The sequence below is a fragment of the Dasypus novemcinctus genome, chromosome Y (genome assembly GCF_030445035.2).
Source record: "Dasypus novemcinctus isolate mDasNov1 chromosome Y, mDasNov1.1.hap2, whole genome shotgun sequence".
Taxonomy (NCBI): Eukaryota; Metazoa; Chordata; class Mammalia; order Cingulata; family Dasypodidae; genus Dasypus; species Dasypus novemcinctus.
Genome location: NC_092216.1, coordinates 24,969,523 through 24,983,003, shown reverse-complemented (window position 1 = coordinate 24,983,003; position 13,481 = coordinate 24,969,523).

Genomic DNA, 13,481 nt, shown 5'->3' with positions numbered 1-13,481 from the left:
CACTGTTGTGCCGGACGATTGGAACCTTAAACAAAGACTCCTCCTCACTGTCATCTTCCTATCTATCGTTACTATATTTACTGCCCTCATTCTCCTTCGTTTATAAAGCAGTCTCCTACAAACCACAAAGCTTCTGTCTTAAACATACCATTCTCAACCCTATCCTCTAAATGATCTTCTCACTTCCCCCACAGCCTTTAATACTCTATTTCTTTCTCATAACCTTTGCTTTCTTGATAATATTTTCCGCCATCTGTCTAGCCGCTACCACCCCAGAAGATTGTAACCACGGCCCCCATGCCGCCATCGCTCTCAAGCAGCTCCAGCCCCGCGAAACGGCCCGCAACCCGCTTTCCCCGGCCCGCGGCCTGCTTTCTAGCATCTAATAACGTTTCTGCTTTTAACAGCTCCCCATACTTCTGTGGAGCTTCCTCCTGTCTTGACCTCACTCCTCTTCTCAGCCATCCAAAGCATCCTTTCTCGTCCCCCGCCCCCCTCCTTTTTTCGCTTGAACCCCTACTGCGTTGCAGATTGGGCCGCCCCATGTCAGCCCGCCCCATTAACATCAACCTCTCTCGGCCTGTGGAGACCTTGGCCTTCTTGCCCTCGCCTACGTCTCCACCACCCCCGACGCTGCTGCCACCACCGTCGCTGGTGCCCTGACGCAACTTGTCCTCACCACTGCGATCCTCCAGACCATCACACAGTCTGCCTCTGCCGCTCTTCGCCACCAAGAAGAGATCAACCACCTGTAATGCGCTATCATCCGGGACTTTTAACAACAGATAGACCTTATCGCCACCGAGGTCAACGGGAATTGGACATTGGCCACCCTTGCTTGCAACGGCAAGATACCGCCCCCCAAATTGTACATTTGTATCCCCGTCATACTCACCTCCCTCTTCAGCCCCGCTTCCCTCATTGCTTACTGCCTCTTGGGCCTCAGCTACTTGTTGCTGCTGCCATCCTGGTGCTTATTTGAAAAGAAGGGGGAAATGTGGTCACCCCTCAGGCTGAAGTGTGGTTTGCTGGCCTGGCGGGGGAGCAGCCGCGGCAGGCCAAGCCGCTGCCCCCATAATAGGGTGGCTGGTCGGACTCACCGCCACCCCTGAAGGAAGCTCGGCATGGGCGCAGAGTGCCCTTGGGTCTCCCCTTCTCGGCGGCCATGCTTCCGCGGCCGCCCCTCCTCCCGGATAGCGCCACACAATGCCTTGTGGGGCAGCACCCTTCTTCTTCTTTCTCCCTGGGCAGGCCCAGGGCAGAAGATTCCAGTCTGCCCTTTTCCCCTCCCCCGACAGCAGCAACAGCCAGGCATAGGTGGAAAAATCCAGTCTGCCCTTTTCCCCTCCCCCGACAGCAGCAACAGCCAGGCGTGGGCGGAAAAATCCAGCCCGCCCTTTTCCCTTCCCCCGACAGCAGCAACAGCCAGGCGTGGGCGGGAAACTCAAGTCTGCCCTCCACCCCAGCAACAGCAGCCACCAATCCCTAAACCCTGCCCCTTCCCCCAGCAACAGCGACAGCCAATCCCTAACCACCACCCCTCCCCCGTCCAGTACCGCCCACTGACCTTTCGCCGGCAACCAATCAGAACAGGGCATGGCTTCGACCAATCAGCCTTCCCCAGCCCCTATAAAACTGTTGCCTCTCCCCCAGTAAAGTGGACTTGCGTGTTTACCTTGTCTCCGCGGTAGTTCTTCTGCCGTGCGCCCTCCAGTCCTGAGAGCCCCCGACAAGGGCCTGGCCTCCCTTGTCCCCAGTTCATCGCCTGCTTCTCCGGGCGACCCCTTCGTCGCCGGCTTTGCCGGGCGACCCCTTCGTCGCCGGCTTTGCTGGGCGACCCCGTCAGCCGAACCGCGCAACCCCTTGTGAGACCGATCCCTCGTCTGCTGCCGGACTGACCCCTCGTCCCAAGCAGGACCGACCCCTTGTCCAGAGCTGGACCGACCCCTCGTCCGCAGCCAGACCCCACCTCTACCGACCGAGCAAGCCGCCGCAGGTGGGATCTAATAATGGAGGAGAAAAGACTCAAAGAGACTTTATTTGGGACATATTAAAAACTGGAATATAGACTATGATTTATAGCAATATTAAATATTTTTAACTGTACACAAGGCAGTTACATTAGTGAAGATCTTGGTTCTTAGGAAATGTACATGGGAAGTATTGTGTTCAAGGAGCATGGCGTATCCCCTGACTCAATGTTTAGGAGAGAGGAAGGGAGAAGGAAGAATGGAAGAGGAAAAGAACTGCAAATGTGGCAAAATGTTAAAAATGGTGGCTCTGGGTATGAGAAGCAGGGATGTATGTAGGTATTTTTATATTTGCAATAGTCCTGTAAGTTAAAAATTATTTTGATAATGTTAAAAAATAGCAAAAAAAAAAAAGGAATTGAGAAGAGAATTTAAATCATACACTATAAAGATTTAATTAAAACTATTAAACAAAAATACAGATAAAAAAAGGAAAATGGAAATTCTAATTCTTTAGTTGTAGTTTTACACATTATGCCAGTATCTGCTCTAATTATTTAGTTTAATACTTTTTCATTTAAAGTAATCACTTCATTAAAAAAGACTTTAGCATAAATAAATGATAATGCAACAAATTATAGCCTGTAAGAGATGTACTTTTTAAATTTTTTTTCTTTTTCGGAGGTACCAGGGCATGAACCCAGGACCTTGTATATAGGATGCCGGTGTGCAACCACTTAAGTATCCTGGTCCCAGACCCACTTTAGATCCAAATGCCCAGAAACGTTGAAAGTGAAAGAATGGACAATACTGGCATGGCAGATCTGCTTTACTTCTGTGAACTAAGCAGAGTGTGCAGAGATTTTGCTGCTATCTGATTTCCTTCAGTTTTTGTGTTTTTGGCCTATCTCTAAAACCAGCCTTTATTCTCTATGCAAGCATCCAAATAATAACAAAAAGGGAGTTAGACTCACTTGAGTTGTTATCAGAAAAAATTTAAACAAACATGGTTACAAAGACAAAAAAGTATTTTATATCCATAAAAGGGTCCATATACCAAGAACATATAATAATTACAAACATATATGCAAGAAACAACAGAGCATTTAAATATATAGAGGGAAAAAATGACAGAATTGAAGGGAGTAACAGTTCTATCATAATATTTAGAAAATTAATTTCCCACTTTCAGTAAATGGATAAAAAAACTATACAGATGATTAATAAGGTTATTGAGAACTTGAACAACACTATAAGCCAACAGAACTCAGTAGAATATATTCTTCTCAAGTGTACATAGGACATTCCTAGAATAGACCCTATGTTACTCCACAATTATGAAATTATGATGAACTTCTTTGATCAAAGTGGCATGAAACTGGAAATTAATAACAGAAAGGAAATTAGAAAGTTCCACAAATATGTGAAAGTTGAATTATGCACTCAAATCAACCTACAGGTAACAGATGAAATCTTGAAGGGAATTAGAAGACACTTTGTGATCAACAAAAGTGAATACAGAACATATGAAAACTTATAGGATGCAAAGAAACCATTACTAAGAAAGAAACTTGTAGCCAAAAACACCTTAATTTAACAAATAACCATCTCAAATTAATAACATGATTTTACACATCAAGGAAATATAAAAAGAAGGGCAAACTAAACTCAAACCTGGCAAAAGGAAGGAAATGAAGATTAGAGCAAAGAGAATGAGACAATAGAAAATTAATAGGCTCAACAGAGCTATTAATAAAATCTGGTTATTTGAAAAGATCAATAGAAAATCCTATAAGTAGACTGATTAAGAATAAAGGAAAGGGAAGCAGACATGGCTGAACTGATAGAGAATCTGCCTACCATATGGGAGGGTCCAGGATTCTGGCCCATGTGGTGAGCTGGCTCATGTGCACAGCTGCTGCATGCAAAGAGTGCTGTGCCATGCAAGATTGTCCCCCATGTGGGGGTGCCCATGTACAAGGAGTGCACCCTGCATGGAGAGCTGCCCTACACAAAAAAAGCACAGCCGACCCAGGAGTGGCACCACAAACATGGAGAGCTCATGCAGCAAGATGATGCAACAAAAAAGAGATGCAGTTTCCTGGTGCCTCTGAGGGTGCAACCAGACATAGAAGAACACACAGGGAGTGGACACAGAGAGCAGACAATGGTGGGGATAAGGGTCAAGAGGAGAGAAATAAAATAAATCTTTAAAAAAAAGAATAGATTTTCTTAGGGGGCAGGGCAAGATGGTGGTTGAGTGAGTACACCTGATAATCTCTCCTGCAAAGAAGTGGCTGGGCAGCATTGGAAATTCTGTGGGACCAAGCTGTTTTGGGATTTTGCAGGACAGGAGGTGTCTGGACATCGATTTGGTGGGAAGGTAACAGAGAAAATTAGCATATAAGGTAAAATTGAAACTCTATCACACGAAGGTGGGGGCTGCATGTGGGATGCTCCCCCCTGTGGTGGGCAGGGCTGTGGCACTGGCACTTCAGTGGTGATTCCTGGAGGCTCTGCAGTACTGGGGAATTCATAAGCCCTGCGTGGGCTATTGGGGGGCTAACAGGGCAGGAGGCCTTCGCACACCAATTTGGGGAGACAGCCGGGAATTTTATTGTGAGGCAGGGAATTTTTGATTGTGGACACAAATAATAGCACTTCTGGCTAGAGCCCCACCCCCAAGGCTGGCTACCAATCTGCAACAGCCTTAAATCGCTCACAATAAAGAGACATCACCAGGAAGCTGTTTCAGTGGTTGGCAGGGTGGGAGATGTCTGGAAGCCAATTAGGGGAATATTTTGTGAAGCATGGGAATTTCAGTTTTGGACACTGATATCAGTGCTTATGGCTGGAGCCCCGCTCCCTGGGCCTGGCTACTGATCTGCTGCATCATTAAATTGGCTGCAGTGTAGAGGTGCCCCCAGGTGGGTGTTTCATGGGCTTATAGAGTGGGAGGTGTCCTGAAGTTGAATTGGTGACACAGCAGAGACCCTAGTGAGAGGGTGAATTGTGGGTTTCTGACACATAGGTCAGAGTTTGTGGATGTGACCTCCCCCATAGGGTTGGCACCCAGCTGCAGGGATCCCTGAAGGCTGTGTTGCACTGCGGTGCTCCCAGGCTCCCTGTTAACCAGATTTGAGGTTGCCAGGTCTGTGTAGCCTAAACCCTGGTGGCCCACACCCCAGAGACTCACACCTCTTGAGTCTGCAATATCACAGACTTTACATCCCTGAATCCACCATGGCCTGATGCCCATCTGAGGTCCTTGAATGTCCTAGTCCTCAACATTTGCATTTTTTCTTTTTTTTTTTGTTTTCTTTTTTTATTTTTATTTTATTTTTTTATTTTTTTGTCCTGATTGCTAACATTGCATTATCTCCTAGTCTTTTCTCCCATTGTATCGCCAAGGTCTTTTTTTTTTTCTTCCGGTTATTTAGGGTTTTTTTGTTGTTGCTGTTGTGGTTGTTCTATATCTTTTTTTCTTTCCTTACTTGTTCCCCTCCCTTTACCCACCTCCCTTTTTCTTTCTTTCTTTCTTCTCTCTTTTTTTTCCTCTCATGTCCCTCATATTCTTCTTATTTTATTTTATCTTAATTATACAATAAGTGCTGCAGGGAACAACTCACATTTGCTGGGTTTCCTCATCCTCAATTGCCTCATTTCTGTGTGAATTGATTTTGGCTATCTACACTATCCCCTTTCCCCCACATCTTGATATCCTCCATCATCTTCTGTCTCTCCTATATTCCACCTCCCTTTCTTTGATCCCCAAATTGTCTCTTAATTTCTAATACTTTGGTTTTGTTTTCTGTCTTTTATCCACTCTCAAAAGTATTGCCTTTCTTTTCTCTTTCCCTCTCTCACAAAAACACTAGCCTTTTAATTCATACCATATTCCTCCCATATTCAGTCGACTACCTTTTTATAGGTACTCTGCCTACTGCTATAACTTTACACAACTTACATGAATCTAATATCCATCCTCCCAGATCTTATATTGTTGCTCTCTTAACATTTATTACCAATACTACTTTACACATTTTCCTTTCTTTCACAATCACCTTTCCCTGGCCCTAATACTTTCCTTCAAAGTGAACTCAGCCAGCCATAAGAAATTAGAATAAGAAGTACAAAGTGACAAAGAGAAGATATAACACTTACACAAAAACAACAGCTAATTAATCCCCAAGACTAGACAAAGAAGCTAAGAAACTAATTAAACCCATCAAGATAAAATGATGACTAGACAGCAACAAAAATCTACAAACCAAACCAGTAATCAGGGAAACATAGCTGAATCCAATGACCAAACTAAAAACCAGGAAGGGGAGCAGAACTTTTCACAAGTTATTAAAGATCTCAAAACATATATCACAGACAAATTTAATGAAGTAAAGGAAGAGGTTAACAATATGAAGCCAACAATATGAAACATATGCAGACATATGCAAAAAGATAACAGATATCATGGGAATGAACACCATATTTGAAGAAATAAAAAATAACATTCACAGCAAATAACAGCAGAGCACAGCAAATAATAGAAGAGGCAGAGCAGAGAATTAGTGATGTGGAAGACTGTACATTGGAAATCAAACAGATAGTAGAAATGATTGATAAAAAGATAGAAAAAATCCAGCTAGGACTTAGGGACCTGAATGACCATGCAAAACACACAAACGTACGTATTATAGGCATCCCAGATGGAAAAGAGAAGGGAAAGGGGTCAGAAGGAGTGTTGCAGGAAATAATGGCTGGAAACTTCCCAAATCTACTGAAAGAGACAGATGTACATATCCAAGAAACACAGCACATGCGAAACATCATAAACCCCAACAGGCCCACCCCAAGACATATACTTCTCAAGTTGTCCAAAGCTCAAGACAAAGAGAAAAATTTAAAAGCAGCAAGAGAAAAGAAAACCATAACATACAAGGGAAGCTCCATAAGATTAAGTGCTGATTTCTCATCTGAAACCATGGAGGCAAGAAGGCAGTGGTATGATATAGTCAATGTACTAAAAGAAAAAAATTTCCACCCAAGAATGCTTTATCCAGCTAAACTAACATTCAAAAATGATGGAAAGTTCAAAATATTCACACATAAACAGAAATTGAAAGAATATGCCAACAAGAAACCTCCCCTTCAAGAAATTCTAAAGGGAGTTCTGCAGGAAGAAAGCAAAAAACAGGACAGGCAGAGTTGGAGGAGAGTGTAAGAGCAACAAAAAAGACAAAAAGAGAAGAAACAAACAAACAAAATATGACAAACACAAGTCCAATGAAAATATGGCTAACATAAATAATTCCTTGAAAGTAATAACACTGAATGTCAATGGATTAAACTCACCTATCAAAAGATTCAGACTGAGACATCAGATAAGGAAATATGACCGATCTATATGCTGCCTACAAGAGACACATCTTAGACCCAGAGAGTCATGGAGGATGAAAGTGAATGGTTGGAAAGCAATCTTACAAGCAAACAATAACCAAAAATAGGCAGGAGTAGCTATATTAATATCAGACAAAATAGATTTTAAATGCAAAAAATTTGTGAGACACAAAGAAAGATACTACATATTAGTGAAAGGGACAATCTTTCAAGAAGAATGAACAATCATAAATATTTATGCTCCTAACAAGGGCACCTCTAAATACATGAGGTAAACACTGGAAAAACTAAGTGAAAGAATAGATGCATCCACAATTATACTGGGGGATTTTAATACACCACTATCAACTCTGGACAAAACATCTCAAAAGAGAATCACTAAAGAAACAAAATATTTGAACAGTATATTACAGGAGCTGGATCTAGTAGACATATAGAGATCATTACACCCAAACACAGCAGGATATACATTTTTCTCAAGTGCACATGGATCATTCACCAAGATAGACCATATGCTAGGCCACAAAGAAAGGCTTAATGAATTCAGAAAAATTGAAATCATACAAAATAATGTCTCTGACCACAGTGGAGTGAAGCTGGAACTCTGCAAGGGCCAAAAGTCCAGATTTCACACCAAGATATGGAAATTAAACAGCACACTCTTAGAAAAACAGTGGGTCAAAGAGGAAATCTCAAAAGAAATCAATGACTACCTTGAAACAAAAGATAATGATAACACAGCATACCAAAATTTATGGAATGCAGCAAAAGCACTACTGAGAGGGAAATTTATAGCCATAAATTCATACATCAAAAAAGAAGAAAGAGCAAAAATTGAAGAACTAACTGCATATTTGGAGGAATTTGAAAAGAAAAAAAAAAACAACGAAAAAGTAACCCAACAGGAAGAAGAAGGAAGGAAATAACAAAGATAAGAGCAGAACTAAATGAAATAGAAAATAAGAAAGCATTTGAAAAGATAAACAAGACCAAGAGCTGGTTTTTTGAGAAGATCAATAATATTGACAAACCTTTAGCAAGACTAACAAAGAAAAAGAGAGAAGATGCAAATACACGAAATAAGAAATGAGAAAGGAGATATCATCACTGATCCCACAGAAATAAAAACTATCATAAGAGGACACTTTGAAAAACTATATTCCAACAAAAATGACAATTCAGAGGAAATGGACAAATTCCTAGAAACACATAAGCAGCCTATATTGATGAAAGAAGAAATGGATGATCTCAACAAACCACTCACAAGTAAAGAGATAGAATCAGTCATTGAAAACCTCCCAACTAAGAAGAGCCCAGGGCCAGACAGCTTCACAGGTGAATTCTACAAAACATTCTGGAAAGAACTAACACCAATCCTGCTGAAACTCTTCCAAAAAATTGAAACAGAAGAAACATTCCCTAACTCATTCCATGATGCCAACATTACCCTAGTACCAAAGCCAAACAAAGACACCACAAGAAAGGAAAATTACAGACCAATTTTTCTAATGAACCTAGATGCAAAAATACTTAACAAAATACTTGCTAATCGTATTCAACAACACATTAAATGAATTATACACCACAACCAAGTGGGATTCATTCCAGGTATGCAAGGATGTTTCAACATAAGAAAATCAATCAATGTAATACAGCATATAAACAGATTGAAGGAAAAAAATCACATGATTATATCTCTAGATGCAGAAAAAGCATTTGACAAAATACAGCACCCTTTCTTGATAAAAACACTCCAAAAGGTCAGAATACAAGGAAATTTTTTGAACATGATAAAGAGGATATATGAAAAACCTACAGCCAACATTGTTTACAATGGAGAAATCCTAAAATCCTTCCCTCTAAAGTCAGGAACAAGACAAGGATGCCCACTCTCTCCCCTGCTATTTAACATTGTCTTAGAAGTACTTGCTCGAGCACTGAGGCAAGAACCAATATAAAAGGCATTCAAATTGGAAAGGAAGAAGTCAAAATTTCATTATTTGCAGATGAATGATCCTATACTTAGAAAACCCTGAGAGATCTACAACAAAGTTTCTAGAATTCATAAATGAGTTTAGTAAAGTCACAGGTTATAAGATCAATGTGCAAAAATCAGTAGCATTTCTGTCCACCAATAATGAGCAAGCTCAGGAGGAAATCAAGAAACAAATACCATTCACAATAGTAAATTAAAAAATCAAATATTTAGGAATAAATTTAACTAAAGATGTAAAAATGTTATACACCGAGAACTATACAAGAATGTTCAAAGAAATCAAAGAAGACCTAAATAAATGGAAGAATATTCCCTGTTCATGGATAGGAAGACTAAATATTATTGTCTATCCTACCAAAGCTGATCTACACATTCAATGCAATCTCAATAAAAATCAACACAGCCTTCTTTAAAGAAATAGAAAAACTAACTCTGAAATTTATTTGGAAAGGAAAGAGGCCCTGAATAGCCAAAGACATATTGAAAAAGAAAAATGAAATTGGAGGAATCATACTACCTGACTTCAAAACATAATACAAAGCTACAGTAGTGAAAACAGCATGGTATTGGCATAAGGAGAGACACACAGACCAATGGAATTGAATTGAAAGTTCTGATATAGAACCTCATATATATAGCCATATAATATTTGATAAAGCGACCAAACCCTCTCAACTGGGAGAGAATGGCCTATTCAACAAATGGTGCCTGGAGAACTGGATATCCATATGTAGAAGAATGAAAGAGGATTACCATCTCACACCTTATACAAAGATCAACTCAAGATGGATCAAAGACCCACATATAAGAGCCAAGACCATAAAGACCTTGGAAAGCAGTGTAGGGAAACATCTACAAGACCTTGTAATATGAAATGGCTTTCATGAACATCACACCAAAAGCACAAGGAGCAAAAGAATAGATAAATGGGACTTCCTCAAAATTAAAGCCTTCTGCACCTCAAAGGAGTTTGTCAAGAAAGTAAAAAGGGAGCCTACACAATGGGAGAAAATATTTGGCAACCATATATCTGATAAGAGACTTATAACTTGCATATATAAAGAAGTCCTATGTCCTGAAAATAAAAAGATACCCAACCCATTTTAAAAATGGGAAAAAGATTTAAACAGACACTTCTCCAAAGAAGAAATACAAATGGCTAAAAAGCACATGAAAAAATGCTCCAAATCTCTAGCTATCAGGGAAATGCAAATCAAAACTACAATGAGATACCATCTTACTCCCATAAGATTGGCAGCTATGAAAAAAACAGAAGAATACAAATGCTGGAGGGGATGTGAAGAAATGGGAACACTCATCCACTGCTGGTGGGAATGCAGAAGGATCCAACCATTCTGGAGGACAGTTTGATGATTTCTCAAAAAACTAACCATAGATTTGCCATATGACCCAGTAACACCACTGCTGGGTATATACCCAGCAGAACTGAAAATAAGGACACAAACTTATATATGCACACCAATGTTCATAGCAGCATTGTTCCCTATCGCCAAATTTGGAATCAACCCAAATGCCCATCAACAGATGAGTGGATCAATAAAATGTGGTATATTCATACAATAGAATACTACTCTGTTTTAAGAACAAATACACTACAAACACACGTGATAACATGGATGAATCTTGAGACCCTTATGTTGAGTGAAGCAACCCAGGCATTAAAGGACAAATACTACATGACCTCAATGATATGAAATAAGCAAGCTGCCTCAGAGAGCTAGAGACTGGAAGATAGGCTTACAGGAAATCGGGGGGTAGAGGAAGGATGTAAGCTGACATCTACATAGGTGAAATCTATGATAAGCTGGAGGTAAGTATGTGCACAAGGAAGAGATAAAATGGGGGCATAGGGTTACCTTTGGGTGGTGCTTTGTGGGTTTGAGGGGGGCTGGGATGGGTGGATGGTTAATATTGCCCAAGAAATTAGGGGGAGGGTGGGGCAACAAACGAATATAGGAGATTGTCAGGTGTTGGTTGAGATTATAATGCTGAGAAAACCTTTTCAAAATATAATTAGGAAAGTTACCTGTTTAAGATACTCAAAGGGGATAATATGACACAGGACAGAATCCTAGGGAATATCTGAAGGCTCATTTTGCCAGAGTGGGATATACCATTGGGTAGAGACCCATATAATGAGAGTGAAGGTAGACCCACATTCTGGGGAGGACTAATCCCATCAAATAGAGGGAACTGTATCTCTCAAGAGAAAGGGTGGCTCCCAGAGCATTAGGGCAGTTGAGCAAGTCAAGCCCTCAACACTGTTGCAAGTATTTCTGGACATGGCTCCTCAAGAAATGAAGATTGACTGTCACTGTGGGCCCCAAGGGGAGGGGGAAATAGATATTGAAAAGATTGAACCAAAGTAAATGTGAGGGCAAAAGAAGTGTTTCACAGGAGTACACAGGATGGATATAAAACATGTAATATTACACCAAAAACATACAGGGGATGACAGACTAATAATGTAAACCATAATATAAAACATAGGATAACTAAAAATTTAGAAAACTGCTTAGCCTAAAGTATAAATCACAAGGTAAACACAAATGTTACCTTGTTTGAAAGCTATTGTCTCAATATCTGTACAGCAGTTTCAGTAAATATGATATGAATAAGTTAAAAGATTATCGCTGTGAAAGGGAAAAGGTTTTATAATGGATATGTGGGAGTACTTTAAATTGTATATATGAATTACTGTGATCTAAGGCTCTTGTGAAGAGAAGCTCAATAATTAGGAAAAAAGAAAAGAAAAAGATAGGTTGTAGAATTTTTTGAAATGAGTATGTATTCTATATCTAACCTTTAAACTCATCGCTATATTCCATTTTACTAGTAAGGGAACCTGACCTTATATTGGGCTTCACTTTCCAGGAAGTTTTGGATCACAGAGTGGTTCAACAATGGCAGCGGAGGAATACTGGTGTGGGATGTTATTGACAGGCATATATGGTTGACAGGGAGGTATAAAGGACATGTGTCCAGGGTGTATGGAAATGTTTGGGTATACTCATAGTGGAAACAATAAAAAACAACAGCTGGGGGGGTACTGTGTTACTGGCCAGGGGGGCAGGGCTCTGTCGTGGTCCCTAGGGGTGCAGCACAGTCCCCCAGGTGCAACAGCAAGGACCAGGAAGGAATGAGGGTCCAACAATGAGACCCTGATACTAATGAATATGCTTGTGAGCCTATACACCTGAAATAAGAACAAGGCCTATAGCAGCACTGTGACTAAGAGTTCCCTCCTGACAGCCTCCATGTTACTCAAATGTGGCCAGTCTTGAAGCCAAACTCAGCATGTAAATGCAATGCCTTCCCCCCAGCATGGGACATGACACCCGGGGATGAGTCTCCCTGGAACCGAGGGATCACTACCAAGTACCAGCTGATGACGTAATTAGAAAATGACCTTGAATTAAAGGTTCAATGTGGACCAGCAGAATATCCCTGTCTACATATAATAACAGGAGTTGAAAATGCTGTTTGACCTAAAGTAATGGGGAAATAGAAAGGACACATGAGTTTACAAGGCTATGAGTCTCTAAAAAAGAGTCTGGAGATTGTCAGAAGGATTGCTCTTATGCACACCTGAGCAGAGTCTCAGAGACAGATAAAAATAGATACAACCCTAGGTATTTGTCCTTTTGAGGGCTAAAGAGACCCACAGGTTCTATGGTCATGGCAGATGGGGTTCACTGCCAGGTCAGCTGGCCCTTCTTTGGAGCTGGTGTTTCTGCATGATGTAGCTGGACTCAGATGTGATCTCTTCACAAGACTTTCATGCTACTTTACTGGAATAGTAGTTGGTGCTGGGGTTTAAGATATATCTAGGGGATTTGAATCTCTGGACTGACAATATGATAGCCAGGCCCTGAGCCTCAACAGACTTCATTTCCTACACTCTGGTTTATTGGACTTACCCCACTCAGCTAACATGGAGTTGAAGAATGTCAGCTACCATACCATGGAGCCTAGAGTGCCTACAACTGAGGGCAGGAGGATTGCATCCAGTATCCATGTGGAATCTAAGCCCCTTCTTGACATAGATGTGGAATGGACACAACCAAGCCAAGGTCCAAAGGAAGGAGGAATACAGT